The sequence below is a fragment of the Denticeps clupeoides genome, unplaced genomic scaffold, assembly GCF_900700375.1.
Source record: "Denticeps clupeoides unplaced genomic scaffold, fDenClu1.1, whole genome shotgun sequence".
NCBI lineage: Eukaryota > Metazoa > Chordata > Actinopteri > Clupeiformes > Denticipitidae > Denticeps > Denticeps clupeoides.
In genome coordinates, this window is record NW_021630064.1 from 1 (window position 1) to 22118 (window position 22118).

The window sequence follows — 22118 nt, forward strand, 5'->3', positions numbered from 1 at the left end:
TTCCCAGACTGAGGTGGGACCTCTGCAATTTGCTAGTGCTGACTCCTACAAAGTCCCCATATATTTGGAGAGCAAATGCTTAGTTACCCTAATTGCAATTTCAATGAGGCTGGTAACTTGTGGAGGTGCATGATTAAAGTGTGGTCAGTTTGTGTAGCAAAGAAAGATAAATAATTTGATTGGTGTCAAGAGTCATGGGAACATCACAAAGTGCGCAGGTCAATGCAGGAAAGGGGCGTGGTTCCAGGCAGTTTGTTTATTCCACGTGGTGATGTCACTGTCTGGGTCTCTATTAAGGTACTGGCAGCAATCTTCTGCCATTTCATTATAGTTCATGCCTTATTAGCACGGGAAATTTCATTCTCAAATATGTGGTCTTCCCAGACTGAGGTTGTACCTCTGCATTTTGCTAGTGCTGACTCCTACAAAGTCCCCATATGTGGGCATCTAGAATGCATCATTCCTGATAGCGACAGACTGCGTGTACCCTCTCACAAGCATGTTGTTCAAAACTAAACCACAAACACAATTGTCTGTGTAGAGTCAGTCCTAGTTTCAGCCAAAGAAATGTACAGCAGCTTCAGTACTTCTTATCATACCAAATGATTGAGATTGTCCACTACATGAGCAACTTCATCAATACATTGACACCAGTTGCAGTTGGAAATGTTTCTGATCTTCTTATGGAGTTCATCCTTGTGTTTTTGCTTTGAAAATAAAAAAAAATGAGCATTTGGAATTTGGCACAGCATCTCCCTTTCCCAAGGAACCCTAGTTCCTATTTGTCAATCAAAAAAAGTTGAAAATATGGAGCACTTCACTGATTTGTGTGTCATCCCTTTGCAAGTTCCATGCTAATCTTGGTACAACATCTTCCTAGTCCCAAGTGACTCTTTGTCTAATTTAAAAAGAACAAAGTATGGAACGCTTCACGTGTCATCCTTTCGCAGGGGCCATGCTAATCTTCTCTGTATCGATCCAATTTTAGTATATGTGCAGCCGTAGCAAGCACATCAACAAGCTTCTCGGCTGCCACTTATAATACTGACCATATCATTGTTCTGCTCACCAAGACCTTGTATGGAGTATTGTGTAAAAATGTGATCAAATATTTGGAGAGCAAATGCTTAGTTACCCTAATTGCAATTTCCATGAGGCTGGTAACTTGTGGAGGTGCATGATTAAAGTGTGGTCAGTTTGTGTAGCAAAGAAAGATTAATTTGATTGGTGTCAAGAGTCATGGGAACATCACAAAGTGGGCAGGTCAATGCAGGAAAGGGGCGTGGTTCCAGTCAGTGTGTTTATTCCACGTGGTGATGTCACTGTCTGGGTCTCTGTTAAGGTACTGGCAGCCATCTTCTGCCATTTCATTATAGTTCATGCTTTTTTGGAAGGGGAAATTTCATTCTCAAATATGTGGTCTTCCCAGACTGAGGTGGGACCTCTGCAATTTGCTAGTGCTGACTCCTACAAAAACCCCATATGTGGGCATCTAGACTGCATCATTCCTGATAGTGGCAGACTGCGTGTACCCTCTCACAAGCATGTTGTTCAAAACTAAACCACAAACACAATTGTCTGCGTTGAGTCAGGCCTAGAGTCAGCTAAAGAAATGTACAGCAGCTTCAGTTCTTCTAATCTTACCAAATGATTGAGATTGTCCACTACATGAACAACTTCATCAATACATTGACACCAGTTGCAGTTGGAAAAGTTTCTGATCGTCTTATGGTCTTTATCGCTGTGTGTTTGCTTTGAAAATAAAATAAACATTTGGAATTTGGCACAGCATCTCCCTTTTCCTAAGGAACCCTAGTTCCTATTTGTCAATCAAAAAAAGTTGAAAATATGGAGCACTTCACTGATTTGTGGGTCATCTTTTTGCAAGTTCCATGCTAATCTTGGTACAACATCTTCCTAGTCCCAAGTGACTCTTTGTCTAATTAAAAAAGCACAAACTATGGAACGCTTCACGGATTTGCGTGTCATCCTTTCGCAGGGGCCATGCTAATCTTCTCTGTATCGATCCAATTTTAGTATATGTACAGCTGTAGCAAGCACATTAACCAACTTCTCAGCTGCCACTTATATACTGACCATATCATTGTTCTGCTCACCAAGACCTTGTATGGAGAATTGGTGTAAAAATGTGATCAAATATTTGGAGAGCAAATGCTTAGTTACTCTATGGCAATTTCCAAGAGGCTGGTAACTTGTGGAGGTGCATGATTAAAGTGTGGTCAGTTTATGTAGCAAAGTAAAGAAGAATAATTTTATTGGTGTCAAGAGTCATGGGAAACATCACAAAGTGGGCAGGTCAATGCAGGAAAGGGGCGTGGTTCCAGGCAGTTGTTTATTCCACGTGATGATGTCACTGTCTGGGTCTCTGTTAAGGTTCTGGCAGCAATCTTCTGTCATTTCATTATAGTTCATGCCTTATCAGCACGGGAAATTTCATTCTCAAATATTGTGGTCTTCCCAGACTGAGGTGGGACCTCTGCAATTTGCTAGTGCTGACTCCTACAAAGTCCCCATATATTTGGAGAGCAAATGCTTAGTTACCCTAATTGCAATTTCAATGAGGCTGGTAACTTGTGGAGGTGCATGATTAAAGTGTGGTCAGTTTGTGTAGCAAAGAAAGATGAATAATTTGATTGGTGTCAAGAGTCATGGGAACATCACAAAGTGGGCAGGTCAATGCAGGAAAGGGGCGTGTTCCAGGCAGTGTGTTTATTCCACGTGGTGATGTCACTGTCTGGGTCTCTATTAAGGTACTGGCAGCCATCTTCTGTCATTTCATTATAGTTCATGCTTTTTGGAAGGGGAAATTTCATTCTCAAATATAAGGTCTTCCCAGACTGAGGTTGTACCTCTGCATTTTGCTAGTGCTGACTCCTACAAAGTCCCCATATGTGGGCATCTAGACTGCATCATTCCTGAGAGCGACAGACTGCGTTTAACCTCTCACAAGCATTTTGTTCACAACTAAACCACAAACACAATTGTCTGCGTAGAATCAGTCCTAGAGTCAGCTAAAGAAATGTACAGTAGCTTCAGTTCTTCTTATCTTACCAAATGATTGAGATTGTCTACTACATGAGCAACTTCATTAATACATTGACACCAGTTGCATTTGGAAAAGTTTCTGATCTTCTTATGGTCTTTATCCCTGTGTGTTTGCTTTGAAAATAAAATAAACATTTAGAATTTGGCACAGCATCTCCCTTTTCCTAAGGAACCCTAGTTCCTATTTGTCAATCAAAAAAAGTTGAAAATATGGAGCACTTCACTGATTTGTGTGTCATCCCTTTACAAGTTCCATGCTAATCTTGGTACAACATCTTCCTAGTCCCAAGTGACTCTTTGTCTAATTAAAAAAGAACAAAATATGGAACGCTTCACGGATTTGCGTGTCATCCTTTCGCAGGGGCCATGCTAATCTTCTCTGTATAGATCCAATTTTAGTATATGTGCAGCCGTAGCAAGCACATCAACCAGCTTCTCAGCTGCCACTTATAATACTGACCATATCATTGTTCTGCTCACCAAGACCTTGTATGGAGTATTGTGTAAAAATGTGATAAATATTTGGAGAGCAAATGCTTAGTTACCCTAATTGCATTTTTCAAGATACTGGTAACTTGTGGAGGTGCATGATAAAAGTATTGTTAGTTTGTGTAGCAAAGAAAGATGAATAATTTGATTGGTGTCAAGAGTCATGGGAACATCACAAAGTGGGCAGGTCAATGCAGGAAAGGGGCGTGGTTCCAGTCAGTGTGTTTTATTCCATGTGGTGATGTCACTGTCTGGGTCTCTGTTAAGGTACTGGCAGCCATCTTCTGCCATTTCATTATAGTTCATAGCTTTTTTGGAAGGGGAAATTTCATTCTCAAATATGTTGTCTTCCCAGACTGAGGTTGTACCTCTGCAATTTGCTAGTGCTGACTCCTACAAAGTCCCCATATGTGGGCATCTAGACTGCATCATTCCAGAGAGCCACAGACTGCGTTTAACCTCTCACAAGCATTTTAATCACAACTAAACCACAAACACAATTGTCTGCGTAGAGTCAGTCCTAGAGTCAGTCCTAGAGTCAGCTAATGAAATGTACAGCAGCTTCAGATCTTCTAATCTTACCAAAATGATTGAGATTGTCCACTACATGAGCAACTTCATTAATACATTGACACCGGATGCAGTTGGAAATGTTTCTTCTTATGGAGTTCATTCTTGTGTTTTTGCTTTGAAAAATAAAAAACTGAACATTTGGAATTTAGCACAGCATCTCCCTTTTCCAAGGGACCCTAGTCCCTTTTGTCAATTAAAAAAAAGTTGAAAATATGGAGCACTTCACTGTATTGTGTGTCATCCTTTTGCAAGTTCCATGCTAATCTTGGTACAACATCTTCCTAGTCCCAAGTGACTCTTTGTCTAATTAAAAAAGAACGAAATATGGAACGCTTCACGGATTTGCGTGTCATCCTTTCGCAGGGGCCATGCTAATCTTCTCTGTATCGATCCAATTTTAGTATATGTGCAGCCGTAGCAAGCACATCAACCAGCTTCTCAGCTGCCACTTATAGTACTGACCATATCATTGTTCTGCTCACCAAGACCTTGTATGGAGTATTGTGTAAAAATTTGATAAAATATTTAGAGAGCAAATGCTTAGTTACCATAATTGCATTTCCAAGAGGCTGGTAGCTTGTGGAGGTGCATGATTAAAGTATTGTTAGTTTGTGTAGCAAAGTAAGAAGAATAATTTGATTGGTGTCAAGAGTCATAGGAACATCATGAAATGGGCAGGTCAATGCAGGAAAGGGGCGTGGTTCCAGGCAGTGTGTTTATTCCACGTGGTGATGTCACTGTCTGGGTCTCTGTTAAGGTACTGGCAGCAATCTTCTGCCATTTCATTATAGTTCATGCTTTTTTGGAAGGGGAAATTTCATTCTCAACTATGTGGTCTTCCCAGACTGAGGTTGTACCTCTGCATTTTGCTAGTGCTGACTCCTACAAAGTCCCCATATGTGGGCATCTAGACTGCATCATTCCTGATAGCGGCTGACTTAGTTTACCCTCTTACAAGCATGTTGTTCAAAACTAAACCACAAACACAATTGTCTGTGTAGAGTCAGGCCTAGAGTCAGCTAAAGAAATGTACAGTAGATTCAGTTCTTCTTATCTTACCAAATGATTGAGATTGTCCACTACATGAGCAACTTCATTAATACATTGACCCCAGATGCAGTTGGACATGTTTCTGATCTTCTTATGGAGTTCATCCTTGTGTTTTTGCTTTGAAAAAAAAAAAACTAAACATTTGGAATTTGGCACAGCATCTCCCTTTTCCCAAGGAACCCTAGTTCCTATTTGTCAATCAAAAAAAGTTGAAAATATGGAGCACTTCACTGATTTGTGTGTCATCCTTTTGCAAGTTCCATGCTAATCTTGGTACAACATCTTCCTAGTCCCAAGTGACTCTTTGTCTAATTAAAAAAGAACGAAATATGGAACGCTTCACGGATTTGCGTGTCATCCTTTCGCAGGGGCCATGCTAATCTTCTCTGTATCGATCCAATTTTAGTATATGTGCAGCCGTAGCAAGCACATCAACCAGCTTCTCAGCTGCCACTTATAGTACTGACCATATCATTGTTCTGCTCACCAAGACCTTGTATGGAGTATTGTGTAAAAATTTGATAAAATATTTAGAGAGCAAATGCTTAGTTACCATAATTGCATTTTCCAAGAGGCTGGTAGCTTGTGGAGGTGCATGATTAAAGTATTGTTAGTTGTGTAGCAAAGTAAGAAGAATAATTTGATTGGTGTCAAGAGTCATAGGAACATCATGAAGTGGGCAGGTCAATGCAGGAAAGGGGCGTGGTTCCAGGCAGTTTGTTTATTACACGTGGTGATGTCACTGTCTGGGTCTCTGTTAAGGTACTGGCAGCCATCTTCTGTCATTTCATTATAGTTCATGCTTTTTTGGAAGGGGAAATTTCATTCTCAATTATGTGGTCTTCACAGACTGAGGTTGTACCTTTGCATTTTGCTAGTGCTGACTCCTACAAAATCCCCATATGTGGGCATCTAGACTGCATCATTCCTGATAGCGGCTGACTTAGTTTACCCTCTCAACAGCATTTTGTTCACAACTAAACCTCAAACAGAATTGTCTGTGTAGAGTCAGGCCTAGAGTCAGCTAAAGAAATGTACAGTAGCTTCAGTTCTTCTTATCTTACCAAATGATTGAGATTGTCCGCTACATGAGCAACTTCATTAATACATTGACACCAGTTGCATTTGGAAAAGTTTCTGATCTTCTTATGGTATTCATCCCTGTGTGTTTGCTTTGAAAATAAAATAAACTGAACATTTGGAATTTGGCACAGCATCTTCCTTTTCCCAAGGAACCCTAGTTCCTATTTGTCAATCAAAAAAAGTTGAAAATATGGAGCACTTCACTGATTTGTGTGTCATCCCTTTACAAGTTCCATGCTAATCTTTGTACAACATCTTCCCTAGTCCCAAGTGACTCTTTGTCTAATTAAAAAAGAACGAAATATGGAACGCTTCACGGATTTGCGTGTCCATCCTTTCGCAAGGGGCCATGCTAATCTTCTCTGTATCGATCCAATTTTAGTATATATGCAGCCGTAGCAAGCACATCAACCAGCTCCTCCGCTGCCACTTATAATACTGACCATATCATTGTTCTGCTCACCAAGACCTTGTATGGAGTATTGTGTAAAATGTGATAAAATATTTGGAGAGCAAATGATTAGTTACCCTAATTGCATTTTCCAAGAGGCTGTTAACTTGTAGAGGTGCATGATTAAAGTGTGGTCAGTTTGTGTAGCAAAGAAAGATGAATAATTTGATTGGTGTCAAGAGTCATGGGAACATCACAAAGTGGGCAGGTCAATGCAGGAAAGGGGCGTGGTTCCAGGCAGTGTGTTTATTCCACGTGGTGATGTCACTGTCTGGGTCTCTGTTAAGGTACTGGCAGCCATCTTCTGTCATTTCATTATAGTTCATGCTTTTTTTGGAAGGGGAAATTTCATTCTCAATTATGTGGTCTTCACAGACTGAGTTTTGTACCTCTGCAATTTGCTAGTGCTGACTCCTACAAAGTCCCCATATGTGGGCATCTAGACTGCATCATTCCTGATAGCGACAGACTGCGTTTACCCTCTCATAAGCATGTTGTTCAAAACTAAACCACAAACCCAATTGTCTGTGTAGAGTCAGTCCTAGAGTCAGCTAAAGAAATGTACAGCAGCTTCAGTTCTTCTAATCTTACCAAATGATTGAGATTGTCCACTACATGAACAACTTCATCAATACATTGACACCAGTTGCAGTTGGAAAAGTTTCTGATCTTCTTATGGTCTTTATCGCTGTGTGTTTGCTTTGAAAATAAAATAAACATTTGGAATTTGTCACAGCATCTCCCTTTTCCTAAGGAACCCTAGTTCCTATTTGTCAATCAAAAAAAGTTGAAAATATGGAGCACTTCACTGATTTGTGTGTCATCCCTTTTACAAGTTCCATGCTAATCTTGGTACAACATCTTCCTAGTCCCAAGTGACTCTTTGTCTAATTAAAAAAGTACAAAATATTGAACGCTTCACGGATTTGCGTGTCATCCTTTCGCAGGGGCCATGCTAATCTTCTCTGTATCGATCCAATTTTAGTATATGTGCAGCCGTAGCAAGCACATCAACCAGCTCCTCCGCTGCCACTTATAATACTGACCATATCATTGTTCTGCTCACCAAGACCTTGTATGGAGTATTGTGTAAAAATGTGATAAAATATTTGGAGAGCAAATGATTAGTTACCCTAATTGCATTTTCCAAGAGGCTGTTAACTTGTAGAGGTGCATGATTAAAGTGTGGTCAGTTTGTGTAGCAAAGAAAGATGAATAATTTGATTGGTGTCAAGAGTCATGGGAACATCACAAAGTGGGCAGGTCAATGCAGGAAAGGGGCGTGGTTCCAGGCAGTGTGTTTATTCCACGTGGTGATGTCACTGTCTGGGTATCTGTTAAGGTACTGGCAGCCATCTTCTGTCATTTCATTATAGTTCATGCTTTTTTTGGAAGGGGAAATTTCATTCTCAATTATGTTGTCTTCACAGACTGAGTTTGTACCTCTGCAATTTGCTAGTGCTGACTCCTACAAAGTCCCCATATGTGGACATCTAGACTGCATCATTCCTGATAGCGACAGACTGCGTTTACCCTCTCATAAGCATGTTGTTCAAAACTAAACCACAAACCCAATTGTCTGTGTAGAGTCAGTCCTAGAGTCAGCTAAAGAAATGTACAGCAGCTTCAGTTCTTCTAATCTTACCAAATGATTGAGATTGTCCACTACATGAACAACTTCATCAATACATTGACACCTGTTGCAGTTGGAAAAGTTTCTGATCTTCTTATGGTCTTTATCGCTGTGTGTTTGCTTTGAAAATAAAATAAACATTTGGAATTTGTCACAGCATCTCCCTTTTCCTAAGGAACCCTAGTTCCTATTTGTCAATCAAAAAAAGTTGAAAATATGGAGCACTTCACTGATTTGTGTGTCATCTTTTTGCAAGTTCCATGCTAATCTTGGTACAACATCTTCCTAGTCCCAAGTGACTCTTTGTCTAATTAAAAAAGTACAAAATATTGAACGCTTCACGGATTTGCGTGTCATCCTTTCGCAGGGGCCATGCTAATCTTCTCTGTATCGATCCAATTTTAGTATATGTGCAGCCGTAGCAAGCACATTAACCAACTTCTCAGCTGCCACTTATAATACTGACCATATCATTGTTCTGCTCACCAAGACCTTGTATGGAGTATTGTGTAAAAATGTGATAAAATATTTGGAGAGCAAATGCTTAGTTACCCTAAATGCAATTTCCAAGAGGCTGGTAACTTGTGGAGGTGCATCATTAAAGTGTGGTCAGTTTGTGTAGCAAAGTAAGAAGAATAATTTAATTGGTGTCAAGAGTAATGGGAACATCACGAAGTGGGAAGGTCAATGCAGGAAATGGGTGTGGTTCCAGGCAGTTTGTTTATTCCACGTGGTGATGTCACTGTCTGGGTCTCTGTTAAGGTACTGACAGCAATCTTCTGCCATTTCATTATAGTTCATGATTTTTTGGAAGGGGAAATTTCATTCTCAAATATGTGGTCTTCCCAGACTGAGGTTGTACCTCTGCATTTTGCTAGTGCTGACTACTACAAAGTCCCAATATGTGGGCATCTAGACTGCATCATTCCTGATAGCGGCAGACTGCGTTTACCCTGTCACTAGCATGTTGTTCAAAACTAAACCACAAACACAATTGTCTGTGTAGAGTCAGTCCTAGTGTCAGCCAAAGAAATGTACAGCAGCTTCAGATCTTCTAATCTTACCAAATGATTGAGATTGTCCACTACATGAGCAACTTCATTAATACATTGACACCGGATGCAGTTGGAAATGTTTCTTCTTATGGAGTTCATTCTTGTGTTTTTGCTGTGAAAAATAAAAAACTGAACATTTGGAATTTAGCACAGCATCTCCCTTTTCCAAGGGACCCTAGTCCCTTTTGTCAATTAAAAAAATTGAAATTATGGAGCACTTCACTGATTTGTGTGTCATCCTTTTGCAAGTTCCATGCTAATCTTGGTACAACATCTTCCTAGTCCCAAGTGACTCTTTGTCTAATTAAAAAAGAACAAAATATGGAACGCTGGATCAGTCAAAAACTGATCCAGCTGGGGCTCAACACCTCACTGTGTAACTGGCTGTTGGACTTCCTCACAGGAAGACCACAAGCAGTACGGGTTGGCAGTAGCACATCCAGCACCATCGTCCTTAACACGGGGGCTCCTCAGGGATGTGTGCTGAGCCCCCTTCTCTTCACTCTGCTGACCCACGACTGCACTCCGTCACACTGCTCCAACCTCTTCATCAAGTTTGCGGATGACACGACTGTGGTGGGACTCATCAATAACAGGGATGAGTCTAACTACAGAAGCGAGGTGAGCCGCCTGGCCAAGTGGTGCGGAGACAACAATCTCTCCCTGAATGTGGAGAAGACGAAAGAGATGGTTGTTGACTTCAGGAGAGGAAACACTCAGCATGCTCCTCTGACCATCAACGGTGCATCTGTGGAGAGAGTGAGCAGCACCAAGTTCCTGGGTGTGCACATTACCGAGGATCTCTCCTGGACAAAAAACACCACTGCATTGGCCAAGAAAGCACAGCAGCGTCTTTACTTCCTCCGCAAACTTAGAAGAGCAAGAGCACCAGCCCCCATCATGCACACATTCTACCGAGGAACCATCGAGAGCATCCTGTCTAGCTGCATCACTGTGTGGTTTGGAGCCTGCAATGCGTCCTGCCAAAAAACTCTCCAACGCATAGTCAGAGCAGCTGAGAGAATCATCGGTGTCCCTCTCCCCTCCCTCCAAGACATCTACAGTACACGCCTCACCAAGAAAGCCCTCGGCATAGCAGCTGATCCCACCCACCCAATGCAAACCTTCTTCAGCCTGCTGCCATCAGGGAGGAGACTGCAGAGTCTCCAGGCCAGGACCAGCAGACTGAAGGACAGCTTCACCCATCAGGCGGTCAGGAAACTCAACTCCCTCCCGGCTCTGCCCCCACTCCCCTCACTCCCCTCTTCTGCTCCACAAACTTTCTGAACTCTAAATCACACAAACTGACCATGCACCAGTCACTCTGTGCAGCTCTGGTCTGCCATCTACCTCACTTTCACTTCGTCACTTTAAACTTAAAACTCTGTTGCACTATTGGTTTTTGCACTCTACTGATGTTGCACTCTCCACCATGTGCCCTTATTTGTATATGGTGTTTTTAAAATTGTATATTGTGCCTTTCTTTTTAAATTGTATTTATACTCTGTATTCGTTACTGTTACTGTTTTTGTATTTAATGTTACTTTTATGGGTCAGAGAGTAACGTAATTTCAATTCTCTGCATGTCCTGTACATGTGGCAGAATTGACAATAAAGTTGACTTGACTTGAATTGACGCTTTGAGGATTTGCATGTCACAATTTTGCAGGGGCCATGCTAATCTTCTCTGTATCGATCCAATTTTTGTATATGTGCAGCCGTAGCAAGCACATTAACCTGCTTCTCAGCTGCCACTTATAATACTGACCATATCATTGTTCTGCTCACCAAGACCTTGTATGGAGTATTGTGTAAAAATGTGATCAAATATTTGGAGAGCAAATGCTTAGTTACCCTAAATGCAATTTCCAAGAGGCTGGTAACTTGTGGAGGTGCATCATTAAAGTATGGTCAGTTTGTGTAGCAAAGAAAGAAGAATAATTTGATTGGTGTCAAGAGTCAAAGGAACATCACAAAGTGGGCAGGTCAATGCAGGAAAGGGGCGTGGTTCCAAGTAGTGTGTTTATTCCACATGGTGATGTCACTGTCTGGGTCTCTGTTAAGGTACTGACAGCAATCTTCTGCCATTTCATTATAGTTCATGCTTTTTGGCAGGGGAAATTTCATTCTCAAATATGTGGTCTTCTCAGACTGACGTTGTACCTCTGCATTTTGCTAGTGCTGACTCCTACAAAGTCCCCATATGTGGGCATCTAGACTGCATCATTCCTGATAGCGGCAGACTGCGTTTACCCTCTTACAAGCATGTTGTTCACAACTAAACCACAAACACAATTGTCTGTGTAGAGTCAGTCCTAGAGCCAGCTAAAGAAATGTACAGCAGCTTCAGTTCTTCTAATCATACCAAATGATTGAGATTGTCCACTACATGAACAACTTCATCATAACATTGACACCAGTTACAGTTGGACATGTTTCTGTTCTTTTTATGGTCTTTATCCCTGTGTGTTTGCTTTAAAAAATAAAAAAACTGAACATTTGGAATTTGACACAGCATCTCCCTTTTCCTAAGGAAGCCTAGTTCCTATTTGTCAATCAAAAAAAGTTGAAAATATGGAGCACTTCACTGATTTGTGTGTCATCCTTTTGCAAGTTCCATGCTAATCTTGGTACAACATCTTCCTAGTCCCAAGTGAGTCTTTGTCTAATTAAAAAAGAACGAAATATGGAACGCTTCACGGATTGCGTGTCATCCTTTCGCAGGGGCCATGCTAATCTTCTCTGTATCGATCCAATTTTAGTATATGTGCAGCCGTAGCAAGCACATTAACCTGCTTCTCAGCTGCCACTTATAATACTGACCATATCATTGTTCTGCTCACCAAGACCTTGTATGGAGTATTGTGTAAAAATGTGATAAATTATTTGGAGAGCAAATGCTTAGTTACCTAATTGCATTTTCCAAGAGGCTGGTAACTTGTGGAGGTGCATGATAAAAGTACTGTTAGTTTGTGTAGCAAAGTAAGAAGAATAATTTGATTGGTGTCAAGAGTCATAGGAACATCACAAAGTGCGCAGGTCAATGCAGGAAAGGGGCGTGGTTCCAGGCAGTTTGTTTATTCCACGTGGTGATGTCACTGTCTGGGTCTCTGTTAAGGTACTGACAGCAATCTTCTGCCATTTCATTATAGTTCATGCTTTTTTGGCAGGGGAAATTTAATTCTCAAATATGTGGTCTTCACAGACTGAGGTTGTACCTCTGCATTTTGCTAGTTTTGACTCCTACAAAGTCCCCATATGTGGGCATCTAGACTGCATCATTCCTGATAGCGGCTGACTTAGTTTACCCTCTCAACAGCATTTTGTTCACAACTAAACCTCAAACACAATTGTCTGCGTAGAGTCAGTCCTAGAGTCAGCTAAAGAAATGTACAGCAGCTTCAGTACTTCTTATCTTACCAAATGATTGAGATTGTCCACTACATGAGCAACTTCATTAATATATTGACACCAGATGCAGTTGGACATGTTTCTGATCTTCTTATGGAGTTCATCCTTGTGTTTTTGCTTTGAAAAAAAAAAAATCTAAACATTTGGAATTTGGCACAGCATCTCCCTTTTCCTAAGGAACCCTAGTTCCTATTTGTCAATCAGAAAAAGTTGAAAATATGGAGCACTTCACTGATTTGTGTGTCATCTTTTTGCAAGTTCCATGCTAATCTTGGTACAACATCTTCCTAGTCCCAAGTGACTCTTTGTCTAATTAAAAAAGAACAAAATATGGAACGCTTCACGGATTTGAGTGTCATCCTTTCGCAGGGGCCATGCTAATTTTCTCTGTATCGATCCAATTTTAGTATATGTACAGCTGTAGCAAGCACATTAACCAACTTCTCAGCTGCCACTTATAATACTGACCATATCATTGTTCTGCTCACCAAGACCTTGTATGGAGAATTGTGTAAAAATGTGATCAAATATTTGGAGAGCAAATGCTTAGTTACTCTAATTGCAATTTCCAAGAGGCTGGTAACTTGTGGAGGTGCATGATTAAAGTGTGGTCAGTTTATGTAGCAAAGTAAAGAAGAATAATTTTATTGGTGTCAAGAGTCATGGGAACATCACAAAGTGGGCAGGTCAATGCAGGAAAGGGGCGTGGTTCCAGGCAGTTTGTTTATTCCACGTGGTGATGTCACTGTCTGGGTCTCTGTTAAGGTACTGGCAGCAATCTTCTGCCATTTCATTATAGTTCATGCCTTATCAGCACGGGAAATTTCATTCTCAAATATGTGGTCTTCCCAGACTGAGGTGGGACCTCTGCAATTTGCTAGTGCTGACTCCTACAAAGTCCCCATATATTTGGAGAGCAAATGCTTAGTTACCCTAATTGCAATTTCAATGAGGCTGGTAACTTGTGGAGGTGCATGATTAAAGTGTGGTCAGTTTGTGTAGCAAAGAAAGATGAATAATTTGATTGGTGTCAAGAGTCATGGGAACATCACAAAGTGGGCAGGTCAATGCAGGAAAGGGGCGTGGTTCCAGGCAGTGTGTTTATTCCACGTGGTGATGTCACTGTCTGGGTCTCTATTAAGGTACTGGCAGCCATCTTCTGTCATTTCATTATAGTTCATGCTTTTTTGGAAGGGGAAATTTCATTCTCAAATATAAGGTCTTCCCAGACTGAGGTTGTACCGCTGCAATTTGCTAGTGCTGACTCCTACAAAGTCCCCATATGTGGGCATCTAGACTGCATCATTCCTGAGAGCGACAGACTGCGTTTAACCTCTCACAAGCATTTTGTTCACAACTAAACCACAAACACAATTGTCTGCGTAGAATCAGTCCTAGAGTCAGCTAAAGAAATGTACAGTAGCTTCAGTTCTTCTTATCTTACCAAATGATTGAGATTGTCTACTACATGAGCAACTTCATTAATACATTGACACCAGTTGCATTTGGAAAAGTTTCTGATCTTCTTATGGTCTTTATCCCTGTGTGTTTGCTTTGAAAATAAAATAAACATTTAGAATTTGGCACAGCATCTCCCTTTTCCTAAGGAACCCTAGTTCCTATTTGTCAATCAAAAAAAGTTGAAAATATGGAGCACTTCACTGATTTGTGTGTCATCCCTTTACAAGTTCCATGCTAATCTTGGTACAACATCTTCCTAGTCCCAAGTGACTCTTTGTCTAATTAAAAAGAACAAAATATGGAACGCTTCACGGATTTGCGTGTCATCCTTTCGCAGGGGCCATGCTAATCTTCTCTGTATAGATCCAATTTTAGTATATGTGCAGCCGTAGCAAGCACATCAACCAGCTTCTCAGCTGCCACTTATAATACTGACCATATCATTGTTCTGCTCACCAAGACCTTGTATGGAGTATTGTGTAAAAATGTGATAAAATATTTGGAGAGCAAATGCTTAGTTACCCTAATTGCATTTTTCAAGATACTGGTAACTTGTGGAGGTGCATGATAAAAGTATTGTTAGTTTGTGTAGCAAAGAAAGATGAATAATTTGATTGGTGTCAAGAGTCATGGGAACATCACAAAGTGGGCAGGTCAATGCAGGAAAGGGGCGTGGTTCCAGTCAGTGTGTTTATTCCATGTGGTGATGTCACTGTCTGGGTCTCTGTTAAGGTACTGGCAGCCATCTTCTGCCATTTCATTATAGTTCATGCTTTTTTGGAAGGGGAAATTTCATTCTCAAATATGTTGTCTTCCCAGACTGAGGTTGTACCTCTGCAATTTGCTAGTGCTGACTCCTACAAAGTCCCCATATGTGGGCATCTAGACTGCATCATTCCAGAGAGCCACAGACTGCGTTTAACCTCTCACAAGCATTTTAATCACAACTAAACCACAAACACAATTGTCTGCGTAGAGTCAGTCCTAGAGTCAGCTAATGAAATGTACAGCAGCTTCAGATCTTCTAATCTTACCAAATGATTGAGATTGTCCGCTACATGAGCAACTTCATTAATACATTGACACCGGATGCAGTTGGAAATGTTTCTTCTTATGGAGTTCATTCTTGTGTTTTTGCTTTGAAAAATAAAAAACTGAACATTTGGAATTTAGCACAGCATCTCCCTTTTCCAAGGGACCCTAGTCCCTTTTGTCAATTAAAAAAAGTTGAAAATATGGAGCACTTCACTGTATTGTGTGTCATCCTTTTGCAAGTTCCATGCTAATCTTGGTACAACATCTTCCTAGTCCCAAGTGACTCTTTGTCTAATTAAAAAAGAACGAAATATGGAACGCTTCACGGATTTGCGTGTCATCCTTTCGCAGGGGCCATGCTAATCTTCTCTGTATCGATCCAATTTTAGTATATGTGCAGCCGTAGCAAGCACATCAACCAGCTTCTCAGCTGCCACTTATAGTACTGACCATATCATTGTTCTGCTCACCAAGACCTTGTATGGAGTATTGTGTAAAAATTTGATAAAATATTTAGAGAGCAAATGCTTAGTTACCATAATTGCATTTTCCAAGAGGCTGGTAGCTTGTGGAGGTGCATGATTAAAGTATTGTTAGTTTGTGTAGCAAAGTAAGAAGAATAATTTGATTGGTGTCAAGAGTCATAGGAACATCATGAAATGGGCAGGTCAATGCAGGAAAGGGGCGTGGTTCCAGGCAGTGTGTTTATTCCACGTGGTGATGTCACTGTCTGGGTCTCTGTTAAGGTACTGGCAGCAATCTTCTGCCATTTCATTATAGTTCATGCTTTTTTGGAAGGGGAAATTTCATTCTCAACTATGTGGTCTTCCCAGACTGAGGTTGTACCTCTGCATTTTGCTAGTGCTGACTCCTACAAAGTCCCCATATGTGGGCATCTAGACTGCATCATTCCTGATAGCGGCTGACTTAGTTTACCCTCTTACAAGCATGTTGTTCAAAACTAAACCACAAACACAATTGTCTGTGTAGAGTCAGGCCTAGAGTCAGCTAAAGAAATGTACAGTAGATTCAGTTCTTCTTATCTTACCAAATGATTGAGATTGTCCACTACATGAGCAACTTCATTAATACATTGACCCCAGATGCAGTTGGACATGTTTCTGATCTTCTTATGGAGTTCATCCTTGTGTTTTTGCTTTGAAAAAAAAAAAACTAAACATTTGGAATTTGGCACAGCATCTCCCTTTTCCCAAGGAACCCTAGTTCCTATTTGTCAATCAAAAAAAGTTGAAAATATGGAGCACTTCACTGATTTGTGTGTCATCCTTTTGCAAGTTCCATGCTAATCTTGGTACAACATCTTCCTAGTCCCAAGTGACTCTTTGTCTAATTAAAAAAGAACGAAATATGGAACGCTTCACGGATTTGCGTGTCATCCTTTCGCAGGGGCCATGCTAATCTTCTCTGTATCGATCCAATTTTAGTATATGTGCAGCCGTAGCAAGCACATCCACCAGCTTCTCAGCTGCCACTTATAGTACTGACCATATCATTGTTCTGCTCACCAAGACCTTGTATGGAGTATTGTGTAAAAATTTGATAAAATATTTAGAGAGCAAATGCTTAGTTACCATAATTGCATTTTCCAAGAGGCTGGTAGCTTGTGGAGGTGCATGATTAAAGTATTGTTAGTTTGTGTAGCAAAGTAAGAAGAATAATTTGATTGGTGTCAAGAGTCATAGGAACATCATGAAGTGGGCAGGTCAATGCAGGAAAGGGGCGTGGTTCCAGGCAGTTTGTTTATTACACGTGGTGATGTCACTGTCTGGGTCTCTGTTAAGGTACTGGCAGCCATCTTCTGTCATTTCATTATAGTTCATGCTTTTTTGGAAGGGGAAATTTCATTCTCAATTATGTGGTCTTCACAGACTGAGGTTGTACCTCTGCATTTTGCTAGTTTTGACTCCTACAAAATCCCCATATGTGGGCATCTAGACTGCATCATTCCTGATAGCGGCTGACTTAGTTTACCCTCTCAACAGCATTTTGTTCACAACTAAACCTCAAACAGAATTGTCTGTGTAGAGTCAGGCCTAGAGTCAGCTAAAGAAATGTACAGTAGCTTCAGTTCTTCTTATCTTACCAAATGATTGAGATTGTCCGCTACATGAGCAACTTCATTAATACATTGACACCAGTTGCATTTGGAAAAGTTTCTGATCTTCTTATGGTATTCATCCCTGTGTGTTTGCTTTGAAAATAAAATAAACTGAACATTTGGAATTTGGCACAGCATCTTCCTTTTCCCAAGGAACCCTAGTTCCTATTTGTCAATCAAAAAAAGTTGAAAATATGGAGCACTTCACTGATTTGTGTGTCATCCCTTTACAAGTTCCATGCTAATCTTTGTACAACATCTTCCTAGTCCCAAGTGACTCTTTGTCTAATTAAAAAAGAACGAAATATGGAACGCTTCACGGATTTGCGTGTCATCCTTTCGCAGGGGCCATGCTAATCTTCTCTGTATCGATCCAATTTTAGTATATGTGCAGCCGTAGCAAGCACATCAACCAGCTCCTCCGCTGCCACTTATAATACTGACCATATCATTGTTCTGCTCACCAAGACCTTGTATGGAGTATTGTGTAAAAATGTGATAAAATATTTGGAGAGCAAATGATTAGTTACCCTAATTGCATTTTCCAAGAGGCTGTTAACTTGTAGAGGTGCATGATTAAAGTGTGGTCAGTTGTGTAGCAAAGAAAGATGAATAATTTGATTGGTGTCAAGAGTCATGGGAACATCACAAAGTGGGCAGGTCAATGCAGGAAAGGGGCGTGGTTCCAGGCAGTGTGTTTATTCCACGTGGTGATGTCACTGTCTGGGTCTCTGTTAAGGTACTGGCAGCCATCTTCTGTCATTTCATTATAGTTCATGCTTTTTTTGGAAGGGGAAATTTCATTCTCAATTATGTTGTCTTCACAGACTGAGTTTGTACCTCTGCAATTTGCTAGTGCTGACTCCTACAAAGTCCCCATATGTGGACATCTAGACTGCATCATTCCTGATAGCGACAGACTGCGTTTACCCTCTCACAAGCATGTTGTTCAAAACTAAACCACAAACCCAATTGTCTGTGTAGAGTCAGTCCTAGTGTCAGCTAAAGAAATGTACAGCAGCTTCAGTTCTTCTAATCATACCAAATGATTGAGATTGTCCACTACATGAACAACTTCATCAATACATTGACACCTGTTGCAGTTGGAAAAGTTTCTGATCTTCTTATGGTCTTTATCGCTGTGTGTTTGCTTTGAAAATAAAATAAACATTTGGAATTTGTCACAGCATCTCCCTTTTCCTAAGGAACCCTAGTTCCTATTTGTCAATCAAAAAAAGTTGAAAAATATGGAGCACTTCACTGATTGGTGTGTCATCTTTTTGCAAGTTCCATGCTAATCTTGGTACAACATCTTCCTAGTCCCAAGTGACTCTTTGTCTAATTAAAAAGTACAAAATATTGAACGCTTCACGGATTTGCGTGTCATCCTTTCGCAGGGGCCATGCTAATCTTCTCTGTATCGATCCAATTTTAGTATATGTGCAGCCGTAGCAAGCACATTAACCAACTTCTCAGCTGCCACTTATAATACTGACCATATCATGTTCTGCTCACCAAGACCTTGTATGGAGTATTGTGTTAAAATGTGATAAATATTTGGAGAGCAAATGCTTAGTTACCCTAAATGCAATTTCCAAGAGGCTGGTAACTTGTGGAGGTGCATCATTAAAGTGTGGTCAGTTTTGTGTAGCAAAGTAGTAAGAAGAATAATTTAATTGGTGTCAAGAGTAATGGGAACATAACGAAGTGGGAAGGTGCAATGCAGGAATGGGTGTGGGTTCCAGGCAGTTTGTTTATTCCACGTGTTGATGTCACTGTCTGGGTCTCTGTTAGGTACTGACAGCAATCTTCTGCCATTTCATTATAGTTCATGATTTTTTGGAAGGGGAAATTTCATTCTCAAATATGTGGTCTTCCCAGACTGAGGTTGTACCTCTGCATTTTGCTAGTGCTGACTACTACAAAGTCCCCATATGTGGGCATCTAGACTGCATCATTCCTGATAGCGGCAGCACTGCGTTTACCCTGTCACTAGCATGTTGTTCAAAACTAAACCACAAACACAATTGTCTGTGTAGAGTCAGTCCTAGTGTCAGCCAAAGAAATGTACAGCAGCCTTCAGATCTTCTAATCTTACCAAATGATTGAGATTGTCCACTACATGAGCAACTTCATTAATACATTGACACCGGATGCAGTTGGAAATGTTTCTTCTTATGGAGTTCATTCTTGTGTTTTTGCTGTGAAAAATAAAAAACTGAACATTTGGAATTTAGCACAGCATCTCCCTTTTCCAAGGGACCCTAGTCCCTTTTGTCAATTAAAAAAATTGAAATTATGGAGCACTTCACTGATTTGTGTGTCATCCTTTTGCAAGTTCCATGCTAATCTTGGTACAACATCTTCCTAGTCCCAAGTGACTCTTTGTCTAATTAAAAAAGAACAAAATATGGAACGCTGGATCAGTCAAAAACTGATCCAGCTGGGGCTCAACACCTCACTGTGTAACTGGCTGTTGGACTTCCTCACAGGAAGACCACAAGCAGTACGGGTTGGCAGTAGCACATCCAGCACCATCGTCCTTAACACGGGGGCTCCTCAGGGATGTGTGCTGAGCCCCCTTCTCTTCACTCTGCTGACCCACGACTGCACTCCGTCACACTGCTCCAACCTCTTCATCAAGTTTGCGGATGACACGACTGTGGTGGGACTCATCAATAACAGGGATGAGTCTAACTACAGAAGCGAGGTGAGCCGCCTGGCCAAGTGGTGCGGAGACAACAATCTCTCCCTGAATGTGGAGAAGACGAAAGAGATGGTTGTTGACTTCAGGAGAGGAAACACTCAGCATGCTCCTCTGACCATCAACGGTGCATCTGTGGAGAGAGTGAGCAGCACCAAGTTCCTGGGTGTGCACATTACCGAGGATCTCTCCTGGACAAAAAACACCACTGCATTGGCCAAGAAAGCACAGCAGCGTCTTTACTTCCTCCGCAAACTTAGAAGAGCAAGAGCACCAGCCCCCATCATGCACACATTCTACCGAGGAACCATCGAGAGCATCCTGTCTAGCTGCATCACTGTGTGGTTTGGAGCCTGCAATGCGTCCTGCCAAAAAACTCTCCAACGCATAGTCAGAGCAGCTGAGAGAATCATCGGTGTCCCTCTCCCCTCCCTCCAAGACATCTACAGTACACGCCTCACCAAGAAAGCCCTCGGCATAGCAGCTGATCCCACCCACCCAATGCAAACCTTCTTCAGCCTGCTGCCATCAGGGAGGAGACTGCAGAGTCTCCAGGCCAGGACCAGCAGACTGAAGGACAGCTTCACCCATCAGGCGGTCAGGAAACTCAACTCCCTCCCGGCTCTGCCCCCCACTCCCCTCACTCCCCTCTTCTGCTCCACAAACTTTCTGAACTCTAAATCACACAAACTGACCATGCACCAGTCACTCTGTGCAGCTCTGGTCTGCCATCTACCTCACTTTCACTTCGTCACTTTAAACTTAAAACTCTGTTGCACTATTGGTTTTTGCACTCTACTGATGTTGCACTCTCCACCATGTGCCCTTATTTGTATATGGTGTTTTTAAAATTGTATATTGTGCCTTTCTTTTTAAATTGTATTTATACTCTGTATTCGTTACTGTTACTGTTTTTGTATTTAATGTTACTTTTATGGGTCAGAGAGTAACGTAATTTCAATTCTCTGCATGTCCTGTACATGTGGCAGAATTGACAATAAAGTTGACTTGACTTGAATTGACGCTTTGAGGATTTGCATGTCACAATTTGCAGGGGCCATGCTAATCTTCTCTGTATCGATCCAATTTTTGTATATGTGCAGCCGTAGCAAGCACATTAACCTGCTTCTCAGCTGCCACTTATAATACTGACCATATCATTGTTCTGCTCACCAAGACCTTGTATGGAGTATTGTGTAAAAATGTGATCAAATATTTGGAGAGCAAATGCTTAGTTACCCTAAATGCAATTTCCAAGAGGCTGGTAACTTGTGGAGGTGCATCATTAAAGTATGGTCAGTTTGTGTAGCAAAGAAAGAAGAATAATTTGATTGGTGTCAAGAGTCAAAGGAACATCACAAAGTGGGCAGGGTCAATGCAGGAAAGGGGCGTGGTTCCAAGTAGTGTGTTTATTCCACATGGTGATGTCACTGTCTGGGTCTCTGTTAAGGTACTGACAGCAATCTTCTGCCATTTCATTATAGTTCATGCTTTTTGGCAGGGGAAATTTCATTCTCAAATATGTGGTCTTCTCAGACTGACGTTGTACCTCTGCATTTTGCTAGTGCTGACTCCTACAAAGTCCCCATATGTGGGCATCTAGACTGCATCATTCCTGATAGCGGCAGACTGCGTTTACCCTCTTACAAGCATGTTGTTCACAACTAAACCACAAACACAATTGTCTGTGTAGAGTCAGTCCTAGAGCCAGCTAAAGAAATGTACAGCAGCTTCAGTTCTTCTAATCATACCAAATGATTGAGATTGTCCACTACATGAACAACTTCATCATAACATTGACACCAGTTACAGTTGGACATGTTTCTGTTCTTTTTATGGTCTTTATCCCTGTGTGTTTGCTTTAAAAAATAAAAAAACTGAACATTTGGAATTTGACACAGCATCTCCCTTTTCCTAAGGAAGCCTAGTTCCTATTTGTCAATCAAAAAAAGTTGAAAATATGGAGCACTTCACTGATTTGTGTGTCA

The 22118-nt window shown here is 41.1% G+C and overlaps 24 non-coding genes across 24 annotated transcripts; 7 read left to right on the plus strand and 17 right to left on the minus strand.

Moving 5' to 3' along the window:
* The first annotated feature begins 334 nt into the window (after positions 1-334).
* Positions 335-494, plus strand: LOC114781901 (U1 spliceosomal RNA). The gene has a single exon (XR_003747826.1). It is a non-coding gene; the product is annotated as a U1 spliceosomal RNA (small nuclear RNA).
* A 410-nt stretch (positions 495-904) lies between these two features.
* LOC114781917 (U6 spliceosomal RNA) lies at positions 905-1012 on the minus strand. The gene has a single exon (XR_003747841.1). It is a non-coding gene; the product is annotated as a U6 spliceosomal RNA (small nuclear RNA).
* A 942-nt stretch (positions 1013-1954) lies between these two features.
* On the minus strand, positions 1955-2061 carry LOC114781914 (U6 spliceosomal RNA). The gene has a single exon (XR_003747838.1). It is a non-coding gene; the product is annotated as a U6 spliceosomal RNA (small nuclear RNA).
* Positions 2062-3382: 1321 nt separating this feature from the next.
* LOC114781905 (U6 spliceosomal RNA) lies at positions 3383-3489 on the minus strand. The gene has a single exon (XR_003747830.1). It is a non-coding gene; the product is annotated as a U6 spliceosomal RNA (small nuclear RNA).
* A 957-nt stretch (positions 3490-4446) lies between these two features.
* LOC114781909 (U6 spliceosomal RNA) lies at positions 4447-4553 on the minus strand. The gene has a single exon (XR_003747834.1). It is a non-coding gene; the product is annotated as a U6 spliceosomal RNA (small nuclear RNA).
* A 369-nt stretch (positions 4554-4922) lies between these two features.
* Positions 4923-5078, plus strand: LOC114781899 (U1 spliceosomal RNA). Its single transcript, XR_003747824.1, has one exon. It is a non-coding gene; the product is annotated as a U1 spliceosomal RNA (small nuclear RNA).
* Positions 5079-5501: 423 nt separating this feature from the next.
* LOC114781912 (U6 spliceosomal RNA) lies at positions 5502-5608 on the minus strand. The gene has a single exon (XR_003747836.1). It is a non-coding gene; the product is annotated as a U6 spliceosomal RNA (small nuclear RNA).
* A 950-nt stretch (positions 5609-6558) lies between these two features.
* On the minus strand, positions 6559-6667 carry LOC114781918 (U6 spliceosomal RNA). The gene has a single exon (XR_003747842.1). It is a non-coding gene; the product is annotated as a U6 spliceosomal RNA (small nuclear RNA).
* Positions 6668-7614: 947 nt separating this feature from the next.
* On the minus strand, positions 7615-7721 carry LOC114781903 (U6 spliceosomal RNA). The gene has a single exon (XR_003747828.1). It is a non-coding gene; the product is annotated as a U6 spliceosomal RNA (small nuclear RNA).
* Positions 7722-8667: 946 nt separating this feature from the next.
* LOC114781902 (U6 spliceosomal RNA) lies at positions 8668-8774 on the minus strand. The gene has a single exon (XR_003747827.1). It is a non-coding gene; the product is annotated as a U6 spliceosomal RNA (small nuclear RNA).
* Positions 8775-9144: 370 nt separating this feature from the next.
* Positions 9145-9308, plus strand: LOC114781900 (U1 spliceosomal RNA). The gene has a single exon (XR_003747825.1). It is a non-coding gene; the product is annotated as a U1 spliceosomal RNA (small nuclear RNA).
* Positions 9309-11024: 1716 nt separating this feature from the next.
* On the minus strand, positions 11025-11131 carry LOC114781919 (U6 spliceosomal RNA). The gene has a single exon (XR_003747843.1). It is a non-coding gene; the product is annotated as a U6 spliceosomal RNA (small nuclear RNA).
* Positions 11132-11501: 370 nt separating this feature from the next.
* Positions 11502-11664, plus strand: LOC114781922 (U1 spliceosomal RNA). The gene has a single exon (XR_003747846.1). It is a non-coding gene; the product is annotated as a U1 spliceosomal RNA (small nuclear RNA).
* Positions 11665-12080: 416 nt separating this feature from the next.
* Positions 12081-12186, minus strand: LOC114781916 (U6 spliceosomal RNA). The gene has a single exon (XR_003747840.1). It is a non-coding gene; the product is annotated as a U6 spliceosomal RNA (small nuclear RNA).
* A 949-nt stretch (positions 12187-13135) lies between these two features.
* On the minus strand, positions 13136-13242 carry LOC114781915 (U6 spliceosomal RNA). Its single transcript, XR_003747839.1, has one exon. It is a non-coding gene; the product is annotated as a U6 spliceosomal RNA (small nuclear RNA).
* A 1322-nt stretch (positions 13243-14564) lies between these two features.
* Positions 14565-14671, minus strand: LOC114781906 (U6 spliceosomal RNA). The gene has a single exon (XR_003747831.1). It is a non-coding gene; the product is annotated as a U6 spliceosomal RNA (small nuclear RNA).
* Positions 14672-15613: 942 nt separating this feature from the next.
* Positions 15614-15720, minus strand: LOC114781907 (U6 spliceosomal RNA). The gene has a single exon (XR_003747832.1). It is a non-coding gene; the product is annotated as a U6 spliceosomal RNA (small nuclear RNA).
* A 370-nt stretch (positions 15721-16090) lies between these two features.
* Positions 16091-16246, plus strand: LOC114781910 (U1 spliceosomal RNA). The gene has a single exon (XR_003747835.1). It is a non-coding gene; the product is annotated as a U1 spliceosomal RNA (small nuclear RNA).
* Positions 16247-16669: 423 nt separating this feature from the next.
* Positions 16670-16776, minus strand: LOC114781913 (U6 spliceosomal RNA). The gene has a single exon (XR_003747837.1). It is a non-coding gene; the product is annotated as a U6 spliceosomal RNA (small nuclear RNA).
* A 950-nt stretch (positions 16777-17726) lies between these two features.
* LOC114781908 (U6 spliceosomal RNA) lies at positions 17727-17833 on the minus strand. Its single transcript, XR_003747833.1, has one exon. It is a non-coding gene; the product is annotated as a U6 spliceosomal RNA (small nuclear RNA).
* Positions 17834-18778: 945 nt separating this feature from the next.
* LOC114781904 (U6 spliceosomal RNA) lies at positions 18779-18885 on the minus strand. Its single transcript, XR_003747829.1, has one exon. It is a non-coding gene; the product is annotated as a U6 spliceosomal RNA (small nuclear RNA).
* Positions 18886-19257: 372 nt separating this feature from the next.
* Positions 19258-19418, plus strand: LOC114781921 (U1 spliceosomal RNA). Its single transcript, XR_003747845.1, has one exon. It is a non-coding gene; the product is annotated as a U1 spliceosomal RNA (small nuclear RNA).
* Positions 19419-21140: 1722 nt separating this feature from the next.
* Positions 21141-21246, minus strand: LOC114781920 (U6 spliceosomal RNA). Its single transcript, XR_003747844.1, has one exon. It is a non-coding gene; the product is annotated as a U6 spliceosomal RNA (small nuclear RNA).
* Positions 21247-21617: 371 nt separating this feature from the next.
* LOC114781923 (U1 spliceosomal RNA) lies at positions 21618-21780 on the plus strand. Its single transcript, XR_003747847.1, has one exon. It is a non-coding gene; the product is annotated as a U1 spliceosomal RNA (small nuclear RNA).
* The last annotated feature ends 338 nt before the right edge of the window (positions 21781-22118 follow it).